The following is an 11,084-nucleotide window of genomic DNA, read 5'->3' as shown; positions in this document are numbered from 1 at the left end:
GTGAGCTGCAACTACACGCCTCTTCGGTCTCAATATACATTTTTTATCAATTATTTTATACACTCTGCTCTGTCAGGCTGACACGCTTTCTGACCTCACTCGGGGCGTGGCTACTTACTGTGCGAAGTTTGTAGAAAACAAATGATCTCTTATGACTCCTAAAATCACATCCCTATCTTAAACAACAATACTCTCATCATTTTTTCAAATTCATGCTCAAGGATGGAGACTTCGTATATGTAGTGTGTATACTTTTCAAGTTACAGTATTTCCTCTATAACATTTTTTATGACATCACAAAATAACAAACAATATGACATTAGTTATCTATAGCTCGCCTCTAACCATTCCCCATGTTCTTTGTTAGAAATATTGTTCCTGTATTCGCTTTAGAGCGTGTTAGAGTTCCGGCCGGAAAACGTCTCTGGAGACAAAGCACATTCCTTTGTGAATTTGGAGAGGGAGACCCTAGATCTCCTCTTCTTTAATTTACAACAGGGCGTGAAGTGTCAACCCACACAGCAGCTCCCTTCTCCCCCCTGACCTGACCCATTTGAATCCTCACAGGACAGTCATGACAAAAGGATAGCAAAACATTCTTTGAAAACTAGATGTAATGTTGGCATTACCAAGAAAAAACACTTTGACAATATGAACCTTTTAAGCTGTGTACAATATAGCAGTGGTTCACAAACTGTGGGGCGTGCCCCCTAGGGAGGTTGCAAGGGGTCAGCAGGGTGGGCTTGGGGGTCCCCCCACCCAAAAAAATAAACGTACTCTTGAAAGTTTTAATCGTAGAATGCACACGGTGCAATTTCAAAATTGGGTAGCGTGTCATCAGTTGTCCTCTTGTCATGTCAGTCATTGCATACCTTAGAGAGCTATTTATAACTTCGCAGAAATGTCCAGATCAACAAGTTTTTTAGCCCATAGATTTTGTAGTAATGTTAGAGTCAATCAAATATCACATGAATGAATACACAAGACATGGTTATAGAATTGCAAGATGTTCCCCAAGGCTGGAAGGAGTGCCTGAGTGAAACATTTTGGGAACCCCTGCAATATAGAGCCTATAATTAATTCACACTTAATGTAAATCACTCTAAGTAAGAGCATCTGCTAAATGAATGTAGTGAATCTCATGAATGTCCTACTTCACGCCACCTTGTCTCATTCATCCCTTGTCATCCCAGCCCAGTATTCTCCATCTGCTAAATGACTGAAATACCATGTAGGCTACTGTATCACGTCACCCTGTCTAACCCATCCCAGCCCAGTATGCTCCATCTGCTAAATGACTGAAATACCATGTAGGCTACTGTATCACGTCACCCTGTCTAACCCATCCCAGCCCAGTATGCTCCATCTTCTAAATGACTGAAATACCATGTAGGCTACTGTATCACGTCACCCTGTCTAACCCATCCCAGCCCAGTATGCTCCATCTGCTAAATGACTGAAATACCATGTAGGCTACTGTATCACGTCACCCTGTCTAACCCATCTCAGCCCAGACAGCCCACACACACACACACACACACACACACGCTTGTGCACGGACACACCATGGTGGCGCCTGACATGTGACAGGCCGGAGGTGATTTGTGGAGGATCGCGAGGCCCAAGCAGTCAGAATGAAAATTAATACGACAGCAGGGAGACAGGCAGGGTGCGTGTGTGTGTGTGTGGGGGGGGGGGGGGGGGGTAGGGCATGGATGGGGGTAGCTCTCAACAGGAGGGATGAGGAGGGAGGGAGGGGTGAGGGAGAAGTGGGGGGGTTAGGTAGCAGACTGAGGGGTTTCGGTCTAAGTTATCAAGACTGAGCAAAGGGGGTGAGGTTAGGTTTGAGGGGGTGAAGGGGGTGTGAAAGGAAAGTGGACGGGATGAGAGGTTTTGCGCAAATCTTTGAAGGTTCAAGGCTTGGACATCAAGGGGCGGGTGGGGAGGAGAAGGAGGGGAGAGGGGTTTAGGTTTTTTGGGCTAAGCTCTCAAAATGGATATAGGAGAGGGGCTGAAGTTGTGTTTAGGTGGTGAAGGGAGACAGTTTGGGGTAGAGGTTTTGGGATGAGAAGCTTTGAAGGCTCAGCACTGAGGGAAAAGAGAGGGGGTGAGGGATGGGTGACAAGGGAGGCTCAGGGGTATTAGGTCTGAAAAATGAGCACATCCATCAGCCATGTAAAGAGAGACAGGAACGATGGGAAAAAAATGTACTTCCCAGAACAGGGCCAAATAAATGAATTTGAAACCCTTTTACCACAAACACACATGTTGTCTGACATGGTTGCATTGCTCATTCATTAAGCAAGCCATGGCTTAATATAATATAATATAAAAAGCAGATGAAGACAAAATGATCTACACTACATGACCAAAAGTGCTTGTTGTACATCTCATTCCAAAATCATGGAGTTGGTCCCCATTTTGCTGCTATAACAACCTCCACTCTTCTGGGAAGGCTTTCCACAGCAAGATTTCCCTTCACTGGAACTAAGGCACCTAACCCGAACCATGAAAAACAGCCCCAGACCGTTAATCCTCCTCCACCAAAATGTACAGTTAGCACTATTCATTCGGGCAGGTAGCATTCTCCTGGCATCTGCTAAACCCAGATTCGTACGTCGTACTACGAGATAGTAAAGAATGATTCATCACTCCAGAGAACGTGTTTCCACTGCTCCAGAGTCCAATGGCGGCGGGTTTAATACCACTTCAGCACTTCTTGGCAATGCGCATGCTGATCTTAGGCTTGTGTGCAGCTGCTCGGCCATGTAAACCCATTTCATGAAGCTCTCGACGAACAGTTATTGTGCTGACTTTGCTTCCAGAGGCAGTTTGGAACTCGGTAGTGAGTGTTGCAACCGAGGACAGACGATTTTTACGCGCTACATGCATCTGCACTCGGCGATCCCGTTCTTTGAGCTTGTGTGGCCTACCACTTCGCGGCTGAGTCATTGTTGCTCCTAGACATTTCCATTTCACAATAACAGCCCTTACAGTTGACCGGGGCAGATCTAGCAGGGTAGAACTTTGACGAACTGACTTGGTGGAAAGGTAGCATCCTATGACTGTGTCATGTTGAAAGTCACAGAGTTCCTCAGTAAGGGCATTCTACTGTCAATGTTTGTCTATGGAGATTGGATGGCTGTGTGCTCGATTTTATACACTTGTCAGCAACAGGTGTGGCTGAAAAAGCCAAATCTACTAATTTGAAGGCATGTCCACATACTTTTGTATATCATGTGTATGCTGCAAGTAAGATGACCTAAACACATTTGGGTAGATTTAAATGTGGTGGATGCTTCTTTATTTTTTTAATTTAATAAAGTAACAACCGTATGAATATGATTGTCTGCTGTTTTTGTGTTGAGTGTTGATTTAATTCATATGGATTATAACCCAATGGGTTGTTAGGAATTGTCTTATATAGTTGCACAGTGTTCATGCTTTAGGCCCCTTGAGTGGACCAAATATTACAACTTAAACAATTTGTATATGTATCACTTTTTTTATTTATTGAGTAATTTCCCCATGCAGTAAAACAGATCAACAAGAATTTTCTAAGTTTCTTCAGAAACTTCTCCAATGAAAAACTTCTAACAACTAAATGATTTGTCTGAAAAAGAATGGAGGTCCCACAGAGTTTTACAGCCTGGCCCACGTGTCTACACTGTCTGTTATTTCATCTCCTCAGCATCCAATTGAAACGTGGATTGTTCACACATTGTGTAGTTTCATTTGTATAAAGAGAGAAATACTCAATATATTTTTGTTGGTGGTGTCTCTCTCTCTCTCTCTCTCTCTCTCTCTCTCTCTCTCTCTCTCCTCTCTCTCTCTCTCTCTCTCTCTCTCTCTCTCCTCTCTCTCTCTCTCTCTCTTCAGCTCCAGCATATCACAATAATACAGCAACCACTCTGAACACTCCCTGAGATTCAATTGCAGTCAAGATGACAGTCTTGGACTCAGGCCTGCACTGTTTGATACTGTAGATACACTCTATGAGTCTGCATACTGAATTAGTTTGACTCCATTTCACTCACTATGCTTGCTACCGCTGCTACCGCCGCCTACAACACTTTCCCATTCTGCATGACATTGGGTTGAATTCATCTCTTTCTCATTTCAGACTACATTTAATGCGTGACCTCTTGTTATTAGAGTTAATGAGGTGAAAGTAAGAATTTGGACATGTTCATGTCAACTACACTCATTTTGGCACATTATTTGATGTTGATTTTCTGCAGCAATGGTGATTTGAATGTTGTCATAGTAACGGGCCCATTACTTGCCTATGAAGGAATTGTCCCATATACAGTGTCACTCATGTAAGTAATTCACCTACCACTGATCTACATGGGTGTATTATGAGTTATCATAACCGTGAAGATATACAGTATGTGTTATGTTGCAGTTCTCTGTCTAGTCTTGCATGTCTAATAGTGTCTTGTATGCGCTAATTGTCTAACCCATGGTTAATCTCTACAGTAGGCCTGTGTGGATGTGCTTTGTAATAGTGCTCAAATTAAACTTGCATGTCTTATTACTGTATTTTTGCATGTTACTATTCCTTGTGAAGTCATATGTAGCCTAGGCTATATATGGCTCTAATTCATATTGTGCCTGTTCTTTTGTCATTAGTGCTGTGAGTGTCAGCGGCCTAATGTGGCCCATAGGCTGGGAGTGGGGCTCAGGTGTGTGTAGGCCTAGACTCCTAGATGAGACTGGTGTAATAAAGACTGGTGTAATAATTTTAAGGGGAGCGCTTGAGCACCCAGTGCGACAGCCGGTCCCACTCCGTGATGACATTGAGTGCATATTGGGGCATGAGATGTTCATTAGTGAGGTGTGAAGGGAGGGATGGGGGATGGGGGGCGGGTGCGCAGCACACACGGTCGAGAAAGGGAGAGAGGGGAGGGAGGGGAATCACCGATGCTCCTATTCTGAAATGAGTAGCTAGCTGCTGCGTATGAGAGGCAGGCAACAAAAGCGAGGCAGGCGCGTTTTGTTTTTCTTCGTTTCATTCTAGAGGAGAAGAGAACAGAAGGTGAGAGAAGGGGAGGAGAAAGGTGGGAAGGGGGTATAGAAGCGAAAGAAAAAGAAGCGGGCTGCTTTTAGAGAATGAGAGGGAGATAGAGAGAGAGGACATCCTAATGCGACAGGGGCTGCAGCTTGACTAAATTGAGTAGCGCAGAAGGGGGGAGACAGGAAACAGAGCGTGAGCGACGACAAACGGAGATAGAGAGAGGGGGGAGAGAGAGAGCGAGGTAGAGAGAGAGGGAGGGACAACAAAGATCTGTCAGATGAGGCTAGAGATGCTTCTATTATCTGAAAATCCCGTGTGGTCTCCTTTATTACAGGGCGTTCTGAGCGGGCTGCATCAGTGTGTCTCTTGCGCATGATCAGCCGTCTACACATCCCTTCTGGCCGGAGTGAACCCACATCTCAGCATCTCTCCGCCAGCAGAGAGAAAGAAATAAAAACGCTCGCTCTCCTCCGCTAATTGAGGTAGGTAAAATGCGCATTTATATTTATCTGTCGCACTATCAGATAAGATGTGTTTGTTGTCTGACCTAAAAATTGGGCGGATTAAACCTTGTGTTTACCTGTCGTTGAAAGGGTTTAAAAATGCATGATGTCGCTTGAGCGGTTGTTTTGGTTTGGTTTTCCGTTTTTTTTTATCTCATTAGACGCACTAACTGTGTGTGGGATGGAGATACGCACTTACATGCCATTTAGCATGATTATAGGTCTAGAGTTAACCCCCCCATCTCGTTTTGAGACACCTCATGGATTATTCCCATAGTTTACGGGATCAAACAGGGGCATGGTTCATGCTCCATTGACAGCCCCCTGATTGGTGAACAGTAAAACGGTAGCTTGTGTTTTGGTTTTATCTCAGCTAAAGTGACGGGAAGCTCAACTTAGTTCAACCTTTAGGTGGAGAAACCCTACGGCTTCTCCCGGTGAATATAGGATACCCATAGCCTACCTTCATCATACGCTTCTGAGGAGAACGGCTGGCGGGCAGGTGTATAACCTATAGTTGATGCCACCGGCGCACACTGTCGCTCACGCGCTCGCACACACATCCGACTCACCCAGCAGCAGTGTCAAGGAGAGTAGACTGAGGAAAGGATGAGGAAACAGTCCACAGTTCATATGAACGCAATCAAGAGAGTAGACTAATAGCGCTGAAGGGAAAGGGCATATGCAATGTATTAATACTGTTCATATCAAATTACTAATATAATGTTGAAGAACATACACAATTCAGAACATACAGTAAGTGTCTCGCTGCATTGCCCCCAAATTGTACCACTCCAGACAGTTCATGTTGAATGTTAATATTAACCTTTTAACATAATAGCCTATTCGGTTTTCTCTTTATCTAGAGCGACAGCACAGTCAGTGCATAATAAATCAATGCGTCTTCATGCCATCAACAGAACACCTCTAAAGTACGTTTTAATAAAATGCGTAGTACTACGAAGTTATTGAATAGAAACACGCAAGTTGCGAGTGGAGGGTGAAGGTGCATGTTTATGCTTTTTTCTGGTCTATTTGGCAAAGCAACGCTGTAGCATGTTTTGAATGTTCAGTGCAGAAACAGTCAAGCATCCACGCTTGCGTTGGTGTGAGAGTAACCTTAGCAGAGTTGCCAACAACTACCATAAGTTCAGGTTTTCAGGGGAAATTGAAGATAGAGCCTGACTTCCACTTTTGGACGTTAACAATGCTACACCATGTCTTAACTCCTACTTCACATTTACTGGATTGGTTGAACAGTGCAGAAAATAACCTCCCAAACAGTTTTTTTTAATTCTCATCAAGACCAAAATGTGAGAGTTTGGTTCCAGGCATTTCTTCTACGCCTGCTACTTTAGGATGATGTGAGAGTAGCCTACTTACTGGGAAGGCCAGTAAGAGGCAAGGATAGAGGTAGTAGAGATGGATATTGCTTTATCACTCAGAAGAACCATAATCTAGGCATTGTGAGCCTGTGACAGTGTTGCATTGTGGTGAGGAGAGCCCTGCTAATCCTCAAATTGAGACGTTAGCTATAGTGGTGTTAAAGCATGAATAGGCTACTCAGCCTTGAGGAGCCTTGAGAAGCTCTCTAGTTTTGTATCTCTGTGTTGCTGCAGCAGCACGGTCTTCCTATGTGAAAGCCAGCAAGGCTGTATCACCACCACCTCAGCAATGATCAGGCTGAGGCCTGGACACTGTGTGACCGCTGTGCACATTCACTTTCTTCTCATGTTGCTGATGATGTACTGGGGTTCCTCTCGTTTTAAACTTGGCAAGGTTAGCCCTCCCATGCTTAAGCATGCTTAGCTCCTTTAGCCGGAGCGTCTGTCTTTCCCCCGTTGGCTGTGTCTCTGTGTCTCAGTGACCCACCACCAGCTCAAAGACTCCTTCTGCTCCCTCTAACGAGGGGCTGTGACCACAGGGGTCAATCCTCCCTCAGAGCTCTGTGTGTCTGTATTGTGTGTGTGTGTGTGTGTGTGTGTGTGTGTGTGTGTGTGTGTGTGTGTGTGTGTGTGTGTGTGTGTGTGTGTGTGTGTGTGTGTGTGTGTGTGTGTGTGTGTGTGTGTGTGTGTGTGTGTGTGTGTGTGTGTGTGTGAGTGCGTGCGTGCGTGCGTGTGTGTGTCTGCGCGTGCGTGCGTGTGTCTGCGCGTGCGTGCATGTACATATGCATGTTTTGCTCAGTGACTCATGGCACCACTGCAGAGCCTTCAGAATGTCTGAACGTCTTAGAATCTTAGATCTTAGAACCGATAGAAGGGAGAGGAATGCTTTGTCTTACACTGGCAAATAGAGCAGATAGAATACTGGTGAAATGCTTTGTTCTGTATGGAACCCTCTCAGATTGGGAACTATAAGGCTACAATTGAACTTGACAGACTGATTGGCTGTATAAAACCCACTTCCGACAAAATGTATATTAGACCAGAAAGCATTGAGCTGTTGCTACATGTTGAAATGGTTGGCAATTTAAATAGAGACCAGTCACGTGCAGCGCCAGCTGAATACGTTACAAATGGTTGAGGCGTGAGCCGGATGTTGCAAAATAGTTTCAACTACAACTCTACCAAAGGACAAGACCAGAGAACGTGGGATCACGTTAAAATGGTTAAGAAATCTACAAACTTAAGACCAATTATTCAGTCTGCAGCTGTTTAAGTATTTTAGTCTGGTAAATGCAACCGATCGAACGACCGAATGGTACTCTGAAAGATCTATTCTGGAGAACATTTCCTTATCAAGCGACCAGGGGTACGTCTGACGTATCCATTACAACAGACACTATCCAGAGCTTGCTGAGAAAACTACAACCACGAAAGACTTTGGGACTTCTGGGGAACGCAACCAGAGACTTTTTGTCGACTCTCTCCAGCAGATGGACCAGCGATCACAGAGAGACAACAAAGGCATACACTTGTAGATATGTAAATTGCAATTTATTTTCGAATGAGCGGCTGTGCATGTTCAAAGTATTAGCATTTCCATGGGTGTAGTTATCAACCGTATATCCGTGTTGTTTCTCTGGCTTTCCCGCTCTTGAGCTGTCCCCACCCCTTTCATTTGTCTACCGTCATATCGGTTTCGTCCACTAGGGACTTTTTCTTTGTATCATGTTAGTAACAAATGTATTGTGTGTGTATTTCAGTAATTCTGTGTGATTATTTCGTTAGTTAGTAAATAAATAATTAAGCCAATTTGTATACCGCTAATTTATGCTAGGGTTTGTGCAGATATCCAAGGGTTTGCGACAATCAGAATATGACTAATGAGGTAATAATACATTAAGAAGTGACTGTAATCGATAAGATATGAAAATATGTGAAGAGAGTTCAAATCGGGAAATTGCAACTCTTTAAACAACATTTGGTGGTGGTGCCCCAACTTCCTAGTTAATTACTATTCCGTGATTAGTTTAATCACATAGAGAATTGATTTGATGATATAACAGTCTTCACATTAATGAACAGCAAACGTTACGACATCAGTAAGGTCACTCCTATAGAATTCTATGGTCACTCCGACTAAGGCTAACTTGAATGATTGATATCCCACACTTATATGTGCTATGTATGCAATAGCCTGGGGACGACGTCACACCAAGAAACACTTACCTTGATGAAAGCCCCCAACCTAAAGAAATTTAAAGTCTATTTCTTCTGGAACCAAGTGACATGTTCCTCAGTACACACACATGCACACAACAAAAACGAGCCATACCACGCGGATCTGGGCCCATTTGATAATTTATAACACATACATAAATGTCTTGTATCATATGACGCTGTACTTACTATAAGGTCAGACACCTATGGTCATTCATAACATACATAAAGGCTTAATGATGTAAACACAAATGTATTAACTCTTGGGGAATTATCACTAACAGCTAAACAAATGAACATTAAAGACATGTTTAAACCATACATTTATTTTTATTTGTACTTTTTTTAAACAATACAAATACATGAAGTCCAGCAATGCAATTACATTGAACATTACACAGGGCTATGATTAGTGTAGCTTGCCCCTGAGCTGGCGGAATAATGATTTTTGCCTCTCTTCCTGCTAGAGGTACTGCATGTTGGTTCCAACCTTAAAGTAACAACAAAGAAAGTTAGCATGCCTGTTAGGAAATGCCTTTGTCACACCGTCTGGTTACAGGCATTTCGGTGCTGTGCCAGAAACTCTAAATGGGAAGATGGGAAACTCCATTCAATTCATATTATTATATTCCTCTTTCATTTACAAATCTCATGATGTGACTATGAGACATGGCTTTATCTAGGGGGATTTGTATCTAGCTAGCTACATTTCAACTAGCTAGCAATTGCTGTGAAGTCACCGAAATTATTTGAAATAATGATTGAGATAGCTACAGTATGTAACATTCAGAATCAGAATCACCTTTATTCACAAAGGACAATTACATATACCCAGAATTCGATTCGGTGAAATTGTGAATATAGGCGGTTAACATTATATACAGACAGAATATATTGACAAAGAATTTACGACTCCACACACTATAAACAGCAAAAAACACAATACATGCACATACATACATGCATTAATTGACATGAAGACTGAACAGCAGTAACCCAGCAAACAGTGAAGGTCATGAGGACATTCTGCAAAGTTCCCATTAGGCCCCTTAAGGGTTTTGGCACAACGTTATCTCTCTGATGTTCTGAGAGCGTTCTAAGAACATTGCGTGATGGTCCCAAGAGAATATTCTCTGGGGGACCTTTGTCTAGTTTCAGGACATCACAGAGGACCATGTCAGGACCTTTGTAGAATGTTCTCAGGACTTTCATTTTACTAGTCCTTAGGACATCCCGTGATGGTCCAAGGGGAACATTCTCTGGGAGACCTTTTTCTAGTTCCATGTAAGTTCCCAGGACGTCACTGAGGACCATGTCGAGACCTTTTTAGACATTCTCAGGACGTTTATTTTACTAGTCCTTAGGACATTGTGTGATGGTCGTAAGGGAATGTTCTCTGGGTGACCTTTGTCTATTTCCCTGTAAGTTCCCAGGATGTCACTGAGGACCATGTCAGGACATTTTTTGTGTCATGGTCCCCTGATGGTTTTATTTAGTTCCCAGTTTGTCCCGGGGACATACCCAAGGATGTTTTTAGGACTTTCTTGGGACGTTGTGTCATGGTCCCCTGGAGGTTTTGTCTAGTTCCCGGTTGGTCCCGGGACATCCCCGAGAACGTTTTTAGGACGTTCATGCGACATTGTTTCACGGTCCCCTGAAGCTTCCCTGGAAGTTCTTGGAGGTATTTGTCACATGATTGTCCCAGGTGGCCCAAATCATTATAAATAAAGTAATGAAATGGTGTGGGGTTTTGAAGGTTAGTGTTTACGCTGCAGTGTTAATTTTCTGAACAATAACTATGACAAAAAATAATTGGCAGCAACCTATTTTTCCTGACTAAAACTATGATAGGATGCCCTTTAAAAATCTATAACTATTACAATTTTATTTTAATTTTAGTCTACGAAAATGTGACGAGACAAGTATTCCACGTGAGACTAATGGACATTTGATTTGACA

At 43.2% G+C, this 11,084-nt stretch overlaps 1 protein-coding gene across 2 annotated transcripts in view; it reads left to right on the top strand.

The window, feature by feature from the left end:
• Positions 1-4,934: 4,934 nt before the first annotated feature.
• cntn2 (contactin 2) overlaps positions 4,935-11,084 on the top strand; it is an 81,009-nt gene continuing 74,859 nt past the window's right edge. The window contains exons 1-2 of one of the 2 annotated variants that reach the window (XM_014167764.3): positions 4,935-5,041; positions 5,355-5,502. The gene's annotated coding sequence lies outside the window, so the exon portion shown is untranslated. Of the gene's footprint in view, positions 5,042-5,086; positions 5,503-11,084 lie in introns of those variants that run through there. The other variant, XM_014167765.3, reaches the window with a different exon arrangement.

Source organism: Salmo salar, chromosome 22 (assembly GCF_965601325.2).
Source record: "Salmo salar chromosome 22, fSalSal1, whole genome shotgun sequence".
Classification (NCBI taxonomy): Eukaryota; Metazoa; Chordata; class Actinopteri; order Salmoniformes; family Salmonidae; genus Salmo; species Salmo salar.
The sequence above is the reverse complement of the archived record's forward strand: the minus strand, read 5'-3'. Positions and strand labels throughout refer to the sequence as shown.